The sequence below is a fragment of the Hypanus sabinus genome, chromosome 8 (assembly GCF_030144855.1).
Source record: "Hypanus sabinus isolate sHypSab1 chromosome 8, sHypSab1.hap1, whole genome shotgun sequence".
Taxonomy (NCBI): domain Eukaryota; kingdom Metazoa; phylum Chordata; class Chondrichthyes; order Myliobatiformes; family Dasyatidae; genus Hypanus; species Hypanus sabinus.
In genome coordinates, this window is record NC_082713.1 from 150,872,781 (window position 1) to 150,889,696 (window position 16,916).

The 16,916-nt window shown below is 40.6% G+C and overlaps 1 protein-coding gene across 1 annotated transcript in view; it reads right to left on the reverse strand.

Annotated features, from left to right (window-relative positions):
* The window catches only part of immp2l (inner mitochondrial membrane peptidase subunit 2), a 504,088-nt gene that overhangs the window by 130,012 nt on the left and 357,160 nt on the right, over nucleotides 1-16,916 (reverse strand). The gene's annotated exons all lie outside the window — the stretch shown is intronic.

The window sequence follows — 16,916 nt, forward strand, 5'->3', positions numbered from 1 at the left end:
GATCTCCTGGTGGCTACCCATTTTGATTTAACTTTCAATCCCTCATTGCTTCCTTGACTCCCATGATGAATCCAAACTCACGTTGGAGGAAGATACTCATATTCTGTCTGGGTAGTATCAATCCTGATGACCTAAACACCAATTTCTCTAACCTCTGGCAATTTCTTCCCCTCCCCCCCACTCCTTCTCCTTTTTCTGATAACCCTCTTACTCCTTCTCTTCTACTCACATACCCATAACCTCACTCTGGTTCCACTCTTTTTTTCCCTTGCTTCCATGATCCACTGTCCTCCTCTATTAGATTCCTTCTTCTTTAGCCCTTTATCTCTTCCACATATCACTTGCAGCTTCCTACTTTATTCCCCCCTCTCCCACCCAAACAGCTCCACCCTCACCTGTTCTCACCTTTCACCTGCCGGCTTGTACTGCTCTCCCTCCCTTCAGTTTCTTATTCTGATTTCTGCCCCCTTCCTTTCCAGTCCTGATGCAGGGTCTTGGCTCAAAACATCAAAACATCATAGATGTTGCCTGGCTTGGTAAGTTCCTCCACCAGTTTGTGGTGATATAGTTAGTCATGTTGAGAAAACAAATTCTCCACAGCTGGACTACCTGAGGAATGTTTGTTCTACGAGTGAGGTTGAGGATACATGACTGGAATAGTTCATGTGATTTGAAAATATTGTAATGATATATCATAGTGGTAAGCATACTGACAGTACTTGTTGAGACAAGAAATATAAAATCTGAATAAATTTACTTGGCTAAGGGATGCTTGTCATGTCTTGTAAATCATAAAGTCAAAATTTACTAAGATTGATTTTGAAAGCTAAAATGCAGTGAGATTCATGAACCTAATTACCAATATTACTGGTCATCTCTGAGGCTGAAGTATGCAGATGTTCCCAACGAGTGGATAGTCGCAAGGGACAGCATCCCAGGATGAGTACTCAGGATATACACAGCATAACTAGCAGGTATGTTCACAGACATTTTTAATCTCTCCCTTTCCCAGTGTAGAGTGCCCTCCTGCTTCATATTATCCACCATTGTCTCTGTACCAAAAAAGCCAAGGTAACATGCATGCCTGAATGACTGGTGTCCTGTTGCACTCATCTCAATAATAAGCAAATGCTTTGAAAGGTTGGTCAAAGATTACATCTGCAGCTTGCTACCACCCACACTGGACCCCCTACAATTTGCCTACCGACGCAACTGATCAACAGGCGACACAATAGCCACTGCTCTACATATGGTCTTTACACATCCTGAAGAAGAGGGAAGCTTATGTGAGAATGCTGTTCATGGACTACAGTTCAGCATTCAACACCATAATTCCATCCAGGCTTGATAGGAAGCTCAGAAATCTTGTCTTGACCCTGCCTTGTGTAGCTGGATCCTGGACTTCCTGTCAGATCGCCGGCAGGAGGTAAGAGTGGGCTCCCTCACCTTCACCCCTCTGACTCTCAACACAAGCCCCTCAGGGCTGTGTACTAAGTCCCCTCCTTTACTCCCTGTATACCCATGACTGTGTCGCCACCCACAGCTCTAATCTGCTAATGAAATTTGCTGATGACACTACATTGGTTGGCCTAATCTGAAACAATAACAAGGTGGCCTATAGGGAAGATGTCATCTCCCTGACACAGTGATGTCAAGAAAACAACCTCATTCCTCAATGTCCTCAAAAACAAAGGAGCTGGATTTGAACTACAGGAGAAATGGAGATGGGCTAACCCCTATTTACATCAATGGATCTGGGGTTAAGGGTAACACACACAAAATGCTGTTGCATTCCACCAGCATTTTGTGTGTGTTGCTTGAATTTCCAGCATCTGCAGATTTCCTCGTGTTTACGGTTAAGGGTAAACAGCTTCCACATCACCTCCCACATCACCGAGGACCTCACGTGGTCTGTACGCACCAGCTGCTGGTAAAAAAAGGCACAGCAGTACCTCTTTCACCTCAGACAGTTGAGGAAGTTTGGTATGGACTCCCAAATCCTAAGAACTTTCTCCAGGGGCACAATTGAAAGCATCCTGATTGGCTGTATCACTGCCTGGTATGGGAACTGTACCTCCCTCAATCACAGGATTTTGCAGAGAGCGGTGCGGACAGCCCAGCGCATCTGTAGTTGTGAATTCCCCATGATTCAAGACATTTACAAAGACAGATGTGGTAAAAGGGCCCCAAGGATCATTAGGGACCCAGGTCTCCCCAATCACAATCTATTCCAGCTGCTACCATCCAGAAAACGGTACCACAGCATAAAAGCCAGAACCAACAGGTTCCGGGGCAACTTCCACCAGGCCATCAGACTGATTAACTCACGCTGATTTGAGTGTATTTCTATGTTACATTGATTGTTCTATTTATTATATATTATAATAAATTTTATGATCGCACATTGCACAGATGACAGAGATGTAACGTAAAGATTTTTACTCCTCACATATGTGATGGATGTAAGAAATGATGTCAATTTAATTCAATTCAAAATAATGCTACATTGCAACTCAGATCTGACAGAACCCGAGTTTATTTTGGGCAGCTACTGCAATTCTTTTAACATTCTTGATTTATAAGTTTTTTATTGGAATATTAGCATAAAACTGTAATGAAGAAATTGAAAAGGTGTCCTCTTAAAGTTTCCAGACACGTACATAGAAAGAGTCTAGTCTATTCCATCCAACTGAGTACTCAAACAAGAGAAAATCTGTAGATGTTGGAAATCCAGGCAACACACACAAAATGCTGGAGTAAATAGTTGGTATTTTGGGCTGAGACCCTTCATCGGGACTGGAAAAAAAGATGAGTAGAAGGTGACGGGGGGAAGGAAGAAGTATAAGGTGGTTGGTAATAGGCAAAACTGAGAGGGGGAGGAGTAAAGTAAGAATTTGGGAAATTGATAGGTGGAAAGGGCTGGAGAAGGGGGATTCAATAGGAGAGGGTAGAAGAACACAGGGAAAAAGGAAAGATGCACCATCCTTATCATGCTCATGAATAGTAAACTTAGCAACATATAAAGAAAAGTACCTACAAGATGTATAAGTGCTAAGAAAATAAGTTGAGAGGATAAAGGGAATGGGGGAAATGATGGGGGGGGGCAATTACCAGATTTTCAAGAAATCGATGTTCATGCCATCAGGTTTGAGGCTACTCAGACTGAATATAAGGTGTTTTGTGTGTGTTGCTGTTTCTCTTAAACACTTTTTTCACCCAAAAGCCACAAATATCATACAGAAGTTAATCAAAGGAAATCAATCATATAGGATTGTTAATTATCAGATTGACATATATGATTATCATGATATTGTGGCGACCCACTTCCCAGCACACTCGAACCAGCGCACAAATCGGCGCGCGCCGGCATTGAGGCCGGTCCCAAAAAGGGTGCCAAGTCTGCTTCACCAGCAAGGGGAAAAGCCCGCGCGTGGGACGGGACTGTGAATATGTGCCCCCTACAGCATTCCAGCCCGGGGAGGGCGGGATCAGGAAGGCTTTAAATTGAGGCCTTCTGACCCCCTTAACAATAAGTACTCCTGTTTGAGTACTTTTGGGGAGGGGCCTACCTGGGGGAAGCAACAGTGGCTGCACCACTGGCACAGAGTCCGGCCCTGTGTCTCAGAAGGGAAGGGAAAGGAAGAGGATGACAGCAGTGATAGGAGACTCTACAGTAAGGGGTTCAGAAAGGCAATTGTGTGGATGCAGGAAAGAAACACGGATGGTACTTAGCTTCCCAGGTGCCAGGGTCCAGGAAGTTTCAGATCGCATCCATGATATCCTGAAGTGGGAAGGTGAACAGCTAGAGGTCATGATACATATTGGTACCAATGACATAGGTAGGAAAAGGGAGGAGGTGCTGAAAATAGACTACAGGGAGTTAGGAAGGAAGTTGAGAAGCAGGATCTCAAAGATAGTAATTTTAGGATTACTGCCTGTACCACACAACAGTGAGTATAGGAATAGAGTGAGGTGGAGGATAAATGCGTGGCACAGGGATTGGAGCAGAGGGCAGGGATTCAGATTTCTGTATCTTTGAGATCTCTTTTGGGGCAGGAGTGACCTGTACAAAAAGGACAGGTTGCACGTGAATCCGAGGGGGACCAATATCCTGGCAGAGAGGTTTGCCAAGCCTCCTGGGGAGAGCTTAAACTAGAATTGCCGGGGGATGGGAACCAAACTGAAGAGATGGAGGAAGGGACTGTTGGCTCACAAATACAGAAAGTCTGCAGACAGTGTGAGAGGGAGAATAGGCAGGTAATAGAGAAGGAATGTGCACAGACTGATGGTTTGAGATGTGTCTATTCTAATGCAAAGAACATCATGATCAAAGCAGATGAGCTTAGGGAGTGGATCAGTACTTGGAGTTATGATATTGTGGCCATTTCAGAGATTTGGATGGCTCAAGGGCAGAAATGGTTACTTAGAGAGCCAGGCTTTTGATGTTTCAGAAAGAACAGAGAGGGAGGCAAAAGAAGTGGGGGCGTGGCACTGTTGATCAGAGACAGTGTCACAGCTGCAGAAAAGGAGGAAGTCATGGACGGATTGTCCACTGAGTCTCTGTGGGTAAAAGTTAGGAACAGGAAGGGGTCAATAGCTCTACTGGGTGTTTTTTATAGACCTCAAATAGTAACAGGGATATTGAGGAGCAGATAGGGAGATAGATTCTGGAAAGTTGTAATAATTACAGGGTTGTTGAGGTGGGAGGTTTTAATTTCCCAAATATTGATTGGCATCTCGCTAGAGCAAGGAGTTTAGATGGGGTGGAGTTTGTTAAGTGCATTCAGGAAGGTTTCCTGACACAATATGTAGATAAGCCTACAAGAGGAGAGGCTGTACTTGATCTGGTATTGGGAAATGAACCTGGTCTGGTGACAGGTCTTTCAGTGGAGAGCATTTTGGAGATAGAGATCACAATTCTATCTCCTTTGCCATAGCATTGAAGAGGGTTAGGAACAGACAGGTTAGGAAAGTGTTTAATTGGAGTAAGGGGAAATATGAAGCTATCAGGCAGGAACTTGGGAGCATAAATTGGGAACAGATGTTCTCAGGGAAATGTACAGCAGATATGTGGCAAATGTTCAGTGGATATTTGCGTGACATACTGCATAGGTACATTACAATGAGACAGGAAAAGGATGGCAGGGTACAGGAACTGTGGTGTACAAAGGCTGTTAAAAATTTAGTCAAGAAGAAAAGAAAAGCTTATGAAAGGTTCAAAAAACTAGGTAATGATAGAGACCTAGACAATTATAAGCCCAGCAGGAAGGAGCTTAAGAATAAAATTAGGAGAGCCAGAAGGGGCCATGAGAAAGCCTTGGTGAGCAGGATTAAGGAAAACCCCAAGTCATTCTACAAGTATGTGAAGAGCAAGAGGATAAGACATGACATAATAGGACCAATCAAGTGTGACAGTGGAAAAGTGTGTATTGAACCGGAGAAGATGATGGAGGTACTTAATGAATATTTTGCTTCAGTAATCACGACAGAAAAGGACCTTGGTGATTGTAGGGATGACCTACAGCGGATTGGAAAGCTTGAGCACATAGGCATTAAGAAAGAGGATGTGCTGGAGCTTTTGGAAAGCATCAAGTTGGATAAGTCACTGGGACCAGATGAGATATACCCCAGGCTACCGTAGGAGGCAAGAGAGGAAATTTCTGAGCCTCTGGCAATGATCTTTGCATCATCAATGAGGACAGGAGAGGTTCCAGAGGATTGGAGGGTTGCAGATGTTGTTCCCTTATTCAAGAAAGGGAGTAGAGATAGCCCAGGAAATTATAGATCAGCGAGTCTTACTTCTGTGGTTGGTAAGTTGATGGAAAAGATCCTAAGAAGCAGGATTTATGAACATTCGGAGAGGCATTATATTATTAGGAATAGTCAGCATGGCTTTGTCAAAGGCAGGTAATGTTATAAGCTTACAAGCTTGATTGAATTTTTTGAGGATGTGAGTAAACACGTTGATGAAGTTAGAGCAGTAGGTGCAGTGTATATGGATTTCAGCAAGGCATTTGATAAGGTACCCCATGCAAGGCTTATTGAGAAAGTAAGGAGGCATGGGATCCAAGGGGACATTGCTTTGTGGATCCGGAATTGGCTTACCCACAAGAAGGCAAACAGTGGCTGTAGATGGGTCATATTCTGCATGGAGGTTGGTGACCAGTGGTGTGCCTCAGGGATCTGTTATGGGACCCCTTCTCTTCATGATTATTATAAATGACCTGGATGTGGAACTGGAGGTATCAGTTAATAAATTTGCTGATGACACAAAGGTTCGGGGTGTTTGTGGATACTGTGGAGGGCTGTCAGAGGTTACAGCAGATCATCGATAAGATGCAAAACTGGGCTGAGAAGTGGCAGATGGAGTTCTACCCAGATAAATGTGAGGTGGTTCATTTTGGTAGGTCAAATATGATGGCAGAATATAGTATTAAAGGTAAGACTCTTGGCAGTATGGAGGATCAGAGGGATCATGGGGTCCAAGTCCATAGGACGCTCAAAGCTGCTGCGCAGGTTGACTCTGTGGTTAAGAAGGCATGTAGTGTGTTTGCCTTCATTAAACATGGGATTGAGTTTTAAGAGCTGAGAGGTAATGTTACAGATATATAGGACCCTGGTCAGACCCCACTTGGAGTACTATGCTCAGTTCTGGTCACCTCACTACAGGAAAGATGTGGAAACTATAGAAAGGGTGCAGAGGAGATTTACAAGGATGTTGCCTGGATTGGGGAGCACGTCCTATGAGAATAGGTTGAGTGAACTCAGTCTTTTCTCCTTGGAGTGACGGAGGATGAAAGGTGACCTGATAGAGGTGTATAAGATGATGAGAGGCATTAATCGTCTGGATATTCAGAGGCTTTTCCCCAGGGCTGAAATGGCTAACATGAGAGGCCACAGTTTTAAGGTGTTTGGAAGTATGTACAGAGGAGATGTCAGGGGCAAGTTTTTTTAAGCAGAGGATGGTGAGTACGGGGAATGGGCTGCCAGCCAGGTGGTGGAGGCAGATACAATAGGGTCTTTTAAGAGACTCCTGGATAGGTACATGGAGCTTAGAAAAATAGAGGACTATGGGTAACTCTAGGTAATTTCTAAAATAAGTACATGTTCGACATAGCATCGTGGGCCAAAGGGGCTGTATTGTGCTGTAGGTTTTCTATGTTTCTATGTGGAAGAAGTTCTTGTGATCAGATGAAACTAAAGTGAAACTTTTTAGCTTCAACATTAAGCGATATGTGTGGTGTAAATCTAACACTGTGAATCAGCCAGGTAATATCTCTAATGTAAAGTATGGTGAAGATAGCAAAATGTTGTGGTGTTGCTTTTTATCAGCAAGGACTGGAAATCTTTGGAATTGATGGGAAGTTGAATCCTGCTAAATACAGAGGGCTCCTGGATAAAAAACGTACTAGCCTCTGCTAGAAAGCTTACATTGGGGAGGAAATTCACCTTTCAGCAGGACAACACCCCAAAATCACACTGTCAGAGCAATCATGAAGTGGCTTCAAATTAAGAAACTTGATATCCTTGAGCCACCCAGTTAAGAATCCTGACCTCAACCCAATCGAACATCTCTGGCAAGACCTCAAGATTACTGCACGTTGCTACTCCCCAACTAACCTAGCACAGCTTGTACAGTACAAATTTTCAAGAAGGAATAGGCAAGACTTGCTCCATCATTTTGTACAAAGCTAATAGAGACATCAAAAAAAGACTACTGACTGCAATAGTTGTGAGAGATGATTGAGCTTAGTACTGAGCAAAGGGGGATGAATACTTTTGAACTTCTGACATTTTAGTTTTTTAATTTCTATGTTTCATGCTTTACAATTTTCCCTGGTGTTTGGCCTCTACTGTGAAAAAGGAGCATATTATTCAGAAATAAAAATTCTCAATTAAATTGCTCAAAACCCCTGGTTGTAATACTCATTTATGTGAACAAAGGGTTGAGGGGCTGAATACTTTTACAAGGCAGGGTAATAGATTACTTCACAATGCGCTGTAGGTTTATTGACAGAAAAAATACAAGAATTTCCTGAAGCAATTTCTCTTCTTACTGCTGTCATTCTACTTAGGTCTTACGACTCTCCAAGCACAAGCCAGTGTCTATCAAAGACAGAACAAGAGCTGTTTAACACAGTAACATGTAACTTTATAGCTTTTAGCTGCCCTTGCCTTTCTAGCTGGGGAAGATTGTGGGTTTGGAAGGTGCTCTCTAAGAGACTTGGTGAGCTGTTACAGGAAATCTGCAGGCGGTACAATGATGAGTTTTCCTAATGTACTACTAATGCGTGTTGCTGGTGGAGTGAGTGAATAGTTGTGGATGGGGTGACTAACAAGAAGGCAGCTATGTCCTATATGGTGTCAATTCTCGTGAGTATAGTTGAAACTGCACTCTTCCGGATTAGTGGAGTGTATTCTAGCATACTCCTAGCAGCTTGACCATTTCCTTGCTTGATCTCCATGGCCCTGAAATATCTCACTGATTAAAAATCTATTTCAACTTTAAATATACCCAAGACACTTTCCCTACAGCTATCTGTGGTTAAGAATTCAGAATATTCACAACTTTCTGAGCATATAAATTATTCATTTCAGTTTTAACTGGATGGCCCCATACTCTTCTATTTTTTACTGTGATTCAACACTGTAACAGGGCCTTCATTCTGAGACCATGCCTTCTGGTTCTAGCCTTTTCCATAAAATAAAAATGCTCTCTTAGAATGTAGAGTGAACTGTTTATTAAAGATGAGAATGTCTTCTTGGACAGAGGAATATATTTCAACAATAAATGGAAGCAAAGCTACAGCCAAAAATGGGAAAATAGAAAATAATATGCATAGTGCTATCAGACTTGTGATTCACTGTTTTAAGGTTTGATGAATATAATACTCACCACTTCTTTTCCTCTGCTCACCCTGAAGACACAATCATTGTATTGACTGCCAGATGAACCAGTGGTCACAGAACTACTTTACCATCAGGATTCCTAATCCTGCTCTGCAACATTAACTGACGTTCAATTCTGCATAAGCATATTTACAGTTGAAATCCTCATCCAAGTTATTACCTCAATTCTTTTATTGTTCTTCTAGCCAGTGACTCACCTTTCTATTGACTATATAAGTATAGTTTGCTGCCTCCATCATAACCCCCAACAAACTAAGAAACTTGAGGAAAAAATCAGCTTTGCAAATTATTTTTAAGGGAAGAGACAAATATAGGAAGTCCCAGAGGTTGGGAAGAGAAATTTATGGCCTCTGGGCAGTTGAAAATTCTGTTCACTGGGGAAGTACACAGAGGGAAGGATACTGAAAAGATAAAGTCAGATGAGCAAGCAGAGCTTATAATGCAAATACACAAAATGCAATGATAAATGGAGATAAAGTTACAAACATGACCAAAGATGGGAGTTACATATTCCAGAATAGATAAAAATGAGGAGAGGTAGACTAAATGGGTAAGAAGCTTAGCACTGAGAAAAAGGATAGGCTGTGGAGGAAAATGGTCTTAGCTCAAAATAAAATTAATAAGTAGAATTAGTTTACGTAAAGCTGAGAAAAACTGGAGCAGAAAAGACCGGTCCAAAGGTGCATTAATAGTATTAGGCAATGTATAATTCAAAAATTGGAGGCATGTGTAAAAATAATCATGAGGACATTAATCTAAGTATGAACTCAGCAAATTAAATTTGCAGTAATAAAGTGATCAAGTTCATGGAATATACAGTGGCATGCAAAAGTTTGGGCACCCCTGGTCAAAATTTCTGTTGCAGTGAATAGCTAAGCAAGTTAAAGATGACCTGATTTCCAAAAGGCATAAAGTTAAAGATGGCACATTTCTTTAATATTTTAAGCAAGATTACTTTTTTTATTTCCATCTTTCACAATTTCAAATAACAAAAAAGGAAAAGGAAAAGGGCCCGAAGCAAAAGTTTGGGCACTCTGCATGGTCAGTACTTAGTAACACCCCCTTTGGCAAGTATCACAGCTTGGAAACCCTTTCTGTAGCCAGCTAAGAGTCTTTCAATTCTTGTCTGGGGGATTTTCACCTAATCTTCCTTGCAAAAGGCTTCTAATTCTGTGAGATTCTTGGGTCATCTTGCATGAACCGCTCTTTTGAGGTCTATCCACAGATTTTCGATGAGGTTTAGGTTGGGGGACAGTGAGGGCCATGGCAAAACCTTCAGATTGTGCCTCTTAAGATAGTCCATTGTGGATTTTGAGGTGTGTTTAGGATCATTAACCTGTTATAAAGGCCATCCTCTTTTCATCTTTAGCTTTTTTATAGACGGTGTGATGTTTGCTTCCAGAATTTGCTGGTATTTAATTGAATTCATTCTTTCCTCTACCGGTGAAATGTTCCCCGTGCCACTTGCTACAACACAAGCCCAAAGCATGATCAATCCACCCCTGTGCTTAACAATTGAAGAGGTGTTCTTTTCATGAAATTCTGCACCCTTTTTTCTCCAAACATACCTTTGCTCATTGCGGCCAAAAAGTTCTATTTTAACTTCATCAGTCCACAGGACTTGTTTCCAAAATGCATCAGACTTGATTAGATGTTCCCTTGCAACTTCTGACGCTGAATTTTCTGGTGAGGACGCAGGAAAGGTTTTCTTCTGATGACTCGTCCATGAAGGTCATATTTGTGCAGGTGATGCTGCACAGTAGAACAGTGCACCACCCCTCCACAGTCTGCTAAATCTTCCTGAAGGTCTTTTGCAGTCAAACAGGGGTTTTGATTTGCCTTTCTAGCGATCCTACCAGCAGTTCTCTTGGAAAGTTTTCTTAGACTTCCAGACCTCGACTTGACCTCCACCATTCCTGTTAACTCCCATTTCTTAATTACATTACGAACTGAGGAAATGGCTACCTGAAAACGCTTTGCTATCTTCTTGTAGCCTTGTCCTGCTTTGTGGGCATCATTTACTTTAATTTTCAGAGTGCTAGGCAGCTGCTTAGATGAGCCCATGGCAGCTGATTGTTGGGACAAGGTTTGAGGAGTCAGGGTATGTATAAAGCTTTAAAATTTGCATCACCTGTCCTTTCCTAACAATGACTCTGAACAAGCCATAGCCCTAACAAGTTAATTAAGGTCTGAGACCTTGGTAAAAGTTATCTCAGAGCTCAAATCTTTTGGGGTGCCCAAACTTTTGCATGGTGCTCCTTTCCTTTTTTTCACTCTAAAATTGTACAAAACAAAAATAATACACTAATCTTGCTTAAAATGTTGAAAAGAACATTTCATCTTTAATTTTATGACTTTTGGAGATCAGTTCATCTTTTACTCACTTAACTATTCACAGTAACAGAAATTTTGACCGGGGTAACCAAACTTCTGCATGCCATTGTATATGATTTTTTTTGTGATTAATATGTTTAGGAAGCAATGAGAGTAACAACTATTTTTAAATCTGATACTTCCTTTGGGGAAGAGCTACCATATGATAGAAGACTGAAAATAGTTTAGTTCAATTTGAAACTATGGTCTTAACTTTCCATTGGTTAAATGACAAAGTTTCAGACATGATTTTGCTATGGTAGATTAAGAAGCTACATTAACCAATGAATAATGTGTAACTAACTAATGTGTAATTTAAAAACTTTAAGTTACAAAGTTGCAAAGGAAACAAATGGTCCAATCTTAGCCAAAAAGTTAATGATAGTTATTAGATCAAAGAAAAAGGCTTATAATGTTACCAGAGAATATAGCAAGCCAACAGATTGGGAAATTCTCAAAATTCAGTAAAGGAAGACCAAGGTGTTAATAATGAAATTAGAATAAAATCAGACTGTAAAAACCTCTATAAATATGGCAAAAGGAAAAATATTGGATAATGTGGGTAACTCATGATCTTACACATGGAATAATTTGTATAGTTCTGTTTCTCCTATCGAAGGAAGGTTAGAGGCTGCAGAAAATAGGTTTGCCAGGTTGATTTTTGCAACACAGAGATTTTCCTATGTGGAAACTGAGCTTAAAATCTAAAGAATGAAAGGTAATCTCAATGAAACATATACTCAGTGGCCACTGTATTAGACACACCTGTATACCTGTTCAGTTAGGTAAATATCTAATCAGCCAGTCATGTGGCAGCAACTCAATGGATAAAAGCATGCAGAGCATGTCAAGAGGTTCAGTTGTTATTTAGACCAAACATCAGCATGGGAAAAATTAAGTAGCATTCTTAATAGCTGTGACAGGGATGATGTTTTAATTTAGCTGGCATATCCAGATGCAATATAAGGAATTGACTATGAAGGACTAAGATAAGAAGGAATTGCTTACCAGAAATTTGTGATTTTTTGGAATTCTCAATTTGAGGAGATTGTGAAAGTTCTGTCATGAAATTAATATGCTTTTGGGACTATAGGAAATGGGGTTCGTAGAAGAAAGTGACAGTGAGCCAAGTGCTCAACCATGACTTTATTGAATGGCTAAGTAGGTATAAGGATCAACTGGTATACTCCTGATTCTATTGTTCATTTTCTGTTCTTAAACTGGTTGCTGCAAAGGATGAAGATCAGGCTTTAGTTTTTAATGCACGAGGGAAATCTCCAGTTATGTCCTTATCTTGATAAGCTCTATAAAGTATTCACCATCCAATAACTGATTTGAGATTGGAATTAAATCCTTTGTGGGTCACCCTGCAGTTGAGTAAAGGCAATATGCTTAAATCGTACAGGTCATTCACATGTTTTACTACAGCTGCAAAGTAGTCAATTCATCTGTAAACAATATTACATACTCATCGACTGACTGCTTAGTTTCTCAGCTAAGGGCAACTTTAATTGGGTTGATAGTTGTAAGTCCTGCTGAAGGATTTTGGCCTGAAAAGTTGACTGTACTTTTTTTTCCATAGATGCTGCCTGGCCTGCTGATTACTTCTGCTCAGGCTGGCTCAAACTGGACATCACAATCTACAAGTGGATTGAGTAAATCCAAAGCACATCACTAAAGAAAACAAAATGTTCTGATGAAATTCGCTGATGGGTTTCTCAAAATAAGGACATGCACTAACACTTTGTCTAATAAGTCTGAATAACAGAAACCTAAAAGAACAGGGTGATGATCAATCATCACCTCCACCATCTAGACCATTTTTGTATTGCAATCTCACCTCTCTCCACACAATTCAATTAACTGTTCTACACTATTCACATAACAAAGCTTAACATGACTTAACATGAATATGTGTATTTAACAGGATCTAAAACAGTCAGGGTCTGGAATTCCAAGTTCTTTTGTCCTGGAGAATGACCCAGATCATCAGGCCATTATCAATATGGGTACATACCTGAAAATGGGGATTACCTTAGATATCATTATTTTGTACTGATATTGTAGCTGGTTTAAAATCAGTCAATTTACAACATTGTAGCGATGTGCTACACGCAGCGCTAAAATAACGACACGGGAGTCGGTAAACTGCAGTCAAAGTTAACTTTATTCGAACTAAACAGCCTTGCTTTAAAGCCTCCCTCAACCCGCCCCCCCCCCCCCACCCGTGGGCGCGGATGCTCCAAAAGACACGTACTCACAAACCCCCGTAGGCTATCTCCCTTAGCCGGAACGCTGGCTAATTGTGAGCTGGTTCAGATGTGCCAGGAAATGGGTCGCCACATAACCCATCTTGTGAGAACTGTCATACTCTGGGGAAGGCTGAACTGATATGTAGACCTTCCCCAAATATTGATCACATGAAGTAAAGTGATTTGAACACTATTTCAATCACCTCAAAATTATAATAACCCAAGATGAAACAAAATACACCTTCGATGTTCCAGTTCACAAATCTGGGCAGTTTAGGGTGTTTCCTTTTTTTACTGCCTCACTGACACCTCTCCTTGTGCTGCATTCTGCATGTGGCAAATGGAAAGACTTCTTGACAACCTGGAAATTATGAAATTATTCATTCCATGGATTTTATCTAAAGTCAATTTTCCCTAGAGAAATTATATGGAAATTATATAGATATTTATAAATGATATGATGAAGTTGTTAGGCAATCTAATTTAAAAGGATATTGAATTTTGGAGCACATATCCCAGAGTAATTATTCTAGTATTATTTCTCTCTAATTAATATTTTAGGACCTAATTTCTAAATTGATGCATGAAGAGGATCAGTCCTGGACATACTGAAAATTTCAGGCCAAAATCCATATAATACAATAGAATCTGTCAGCAAAACATCACAATAAATAATATGATAGTCAATGTAGAAAAGTGTGTTTAATATCATTCCCTGAATATTCCAAATTACAATAGTTGAAGATACAAAAATATTTGAACTCGTATAAAAAACTAAATATTTAAAGTATCTCATTAAAAGCACACACATTTCACTACTTTGGTTAAGATTCAGTTAACATTACCACTTGAGCACATTGTAAAAATTTAATATCTCCGGCCCTATATTTACCACTGTGAAATGTCAGCAGTGTTAACTTGAAGATATATATATATATATATAGATAGATGATGTTTTGTCCTGGAGATGTGCAAATACATAAAGACTGAGAACAAGATATACTGCAAAGTGGTTTCACAGCTAATACTTACTTCATTATGTGTTAGCTTGCGGCTTTAATCAAGGTCATTTTTATTGAAGTAGGAATTACAAGGGATTTCACTGAATACATGGCACACAAATAGGTCAGTCACTTTGACCCAACCTCTTCTCTAAATTCATCAATGTAATTCAGTCTTTCTTCTCCCTCCCATACTCATCCAGCTTCCCTTCTTGTATTTGCTTTAACTAATGCCTATGGTGCCAAGTTCCACACTCTCAAAACACTTTGAATGAATTAATTTGTTCTGAATTTCCTTTCAGATGTTGAAGTGGTTAATTTATAATTACAGCCTCCAGACATGCTCTTTCAACCAGCACAAACATTTTTTCTTCATTTATTTTATCAAAACACTTCAACATTTTAAAATTTCTGTTATATGACCTTCAACCCTGTATCACAAGATCACAAGATAATACAGTCTATCCATATTTCTCTAACATGCACCCCCCTAATATTCCTCTGTAAACCTTCTTTGAACTTTCTCCAGGACATTAGATGCATTCTATCCACAGTTCACTATCTTCAAAATTGCCTAGTTTTCATTTGTTTTCCTCCAGAAATATGCTAGATGTGCGGTTGGATTTTTTTAAAGATATATAAAACATTATATATCTTTTACTGTATATATGAAAGAGAAAATATAGAAGAGAAAAAAATAATAAATAAAATAATAATAATCATGATAAATAAGTAAGCCCAGTACAGTATAGGTATATTGAATAGATTAAAAAATGTGCAAAAAACAGAAATACTGTATATTTAAAAAAGTAAGGTAGTGCCCAAGGGTTCGTAGTCCATTTAGGAATCGGATGACAGAGGGCAACAAGCTATTCCTGAATCGCTGAGTGTGTGCCTTCAGGCTTCTGTACCCCCTACCTGATGGTAACAGTGACAAAGGGGCATGCCCTGGGAGCTGGAGGTCCTTAATGGATGCTGCCTTTCTGAGACACGGCCCCTTGGAGATGTCCTGGGTATTTTGTAGGCTAGTACCCAAGATGGAGCTGACTAGATTTACAACCCTCTGCAGCTTCTTTCGGTCCTGTGCAGCAGTCCCCCCATACCAGACAGTGATGCTGCTGGTCAGAATGTCCTACACGGTACATCTACTGAAGTTTTTCAGAGTATTTGTTGACATGCCAAATCTCTTCAAACTCCTAATGAAGTGTAGCCATCGTCTTGCCTTCTTTATAACTACATCAATATGTTGGGACCAGGTTAGATCCTCAGAGATCTTGACACACAGGAACTTGAAACTGCTCACTCTCTCCACTTCTGATCCCTCTGAGGATTGGTATGTGTTCTTTCGTCTTACCCTTCCTGAAGTCCACAATCAGCTCTTTCATCTTACTGATGTTGGGAGCCAGGTTGTTGCTGCAGCACCACTCCACTAGTTGGCATATCTCACTCTTGTAACCACCTGAGATTTTACCAACAAAGGTTGTACATCACCAAATTTATAGATGGTATATGAGCTATATCTAGCCACACAGTCATGTGTATACAGAGTGTAGAGCAGTGGGTTAAGCATATACACCTGAGGTGCACCAGAGTTGATACTCAGCAAAGAGGATATGTTATCACCAATCTGCACAGATTGTGGTCTTCCAGTTAGAAAGTTGAGGATCCAATTGCAGAGGGAGGTACAGAGGCCCAGATTCTGCAAATTCTCAATTAGGATTGTGGGAATGATGTTATTAAATGCTGAGCTATAATCGATGAACAGCATCCTGACATAGGTGTTTGTATTGTCCAAGTGGTCTAAGGCTGTGTGAAGAGCCATTGAGATTGCATCTGCCGTTGACCTACTGTGGTGATAGGCAAATTGCAATGGGTCCAGGTCCTTGCTGAGGCAGAAGTTCAGTCTAGTCATGACCAACCTCTCAAAGCATTTCATCACTGTAGATGTAAGTGCTACCAGGCAATAGTCATTAAGGCAGCTCACATTAATCTTCTTAGGCACTGTTATAATTGTTGCCTTTTTGAAGCAAGTGAGAACTTCCACCTGTAGCAGTGAGAGGTTGAAAATGTCCTTGAATATTCCTGCCAGTTTGTTGGCACATCTTTTCAGAGTCTTACCAGGTACTCCATCTGAACCTTCCACCTTACAAGGACTCACTCTCTTTAAAGACAGCCCAACATCGTCCTCTGAGACAGAGATCACAGGGTCATCAGGTCCAGCAGGGACCTTCACTTGAAAGTTGTGTTCTCCCTTTCAAAGAGGGCAAAGAAGGCATTGAGTTCATCTGGTAGTGAAGCATTGTAAACCCTGCTTGAGTTGCCGTGCATCTGATGTCATCTTCAATCTCATTCGAAACTGTCTCTTCACCCTTGAAATACC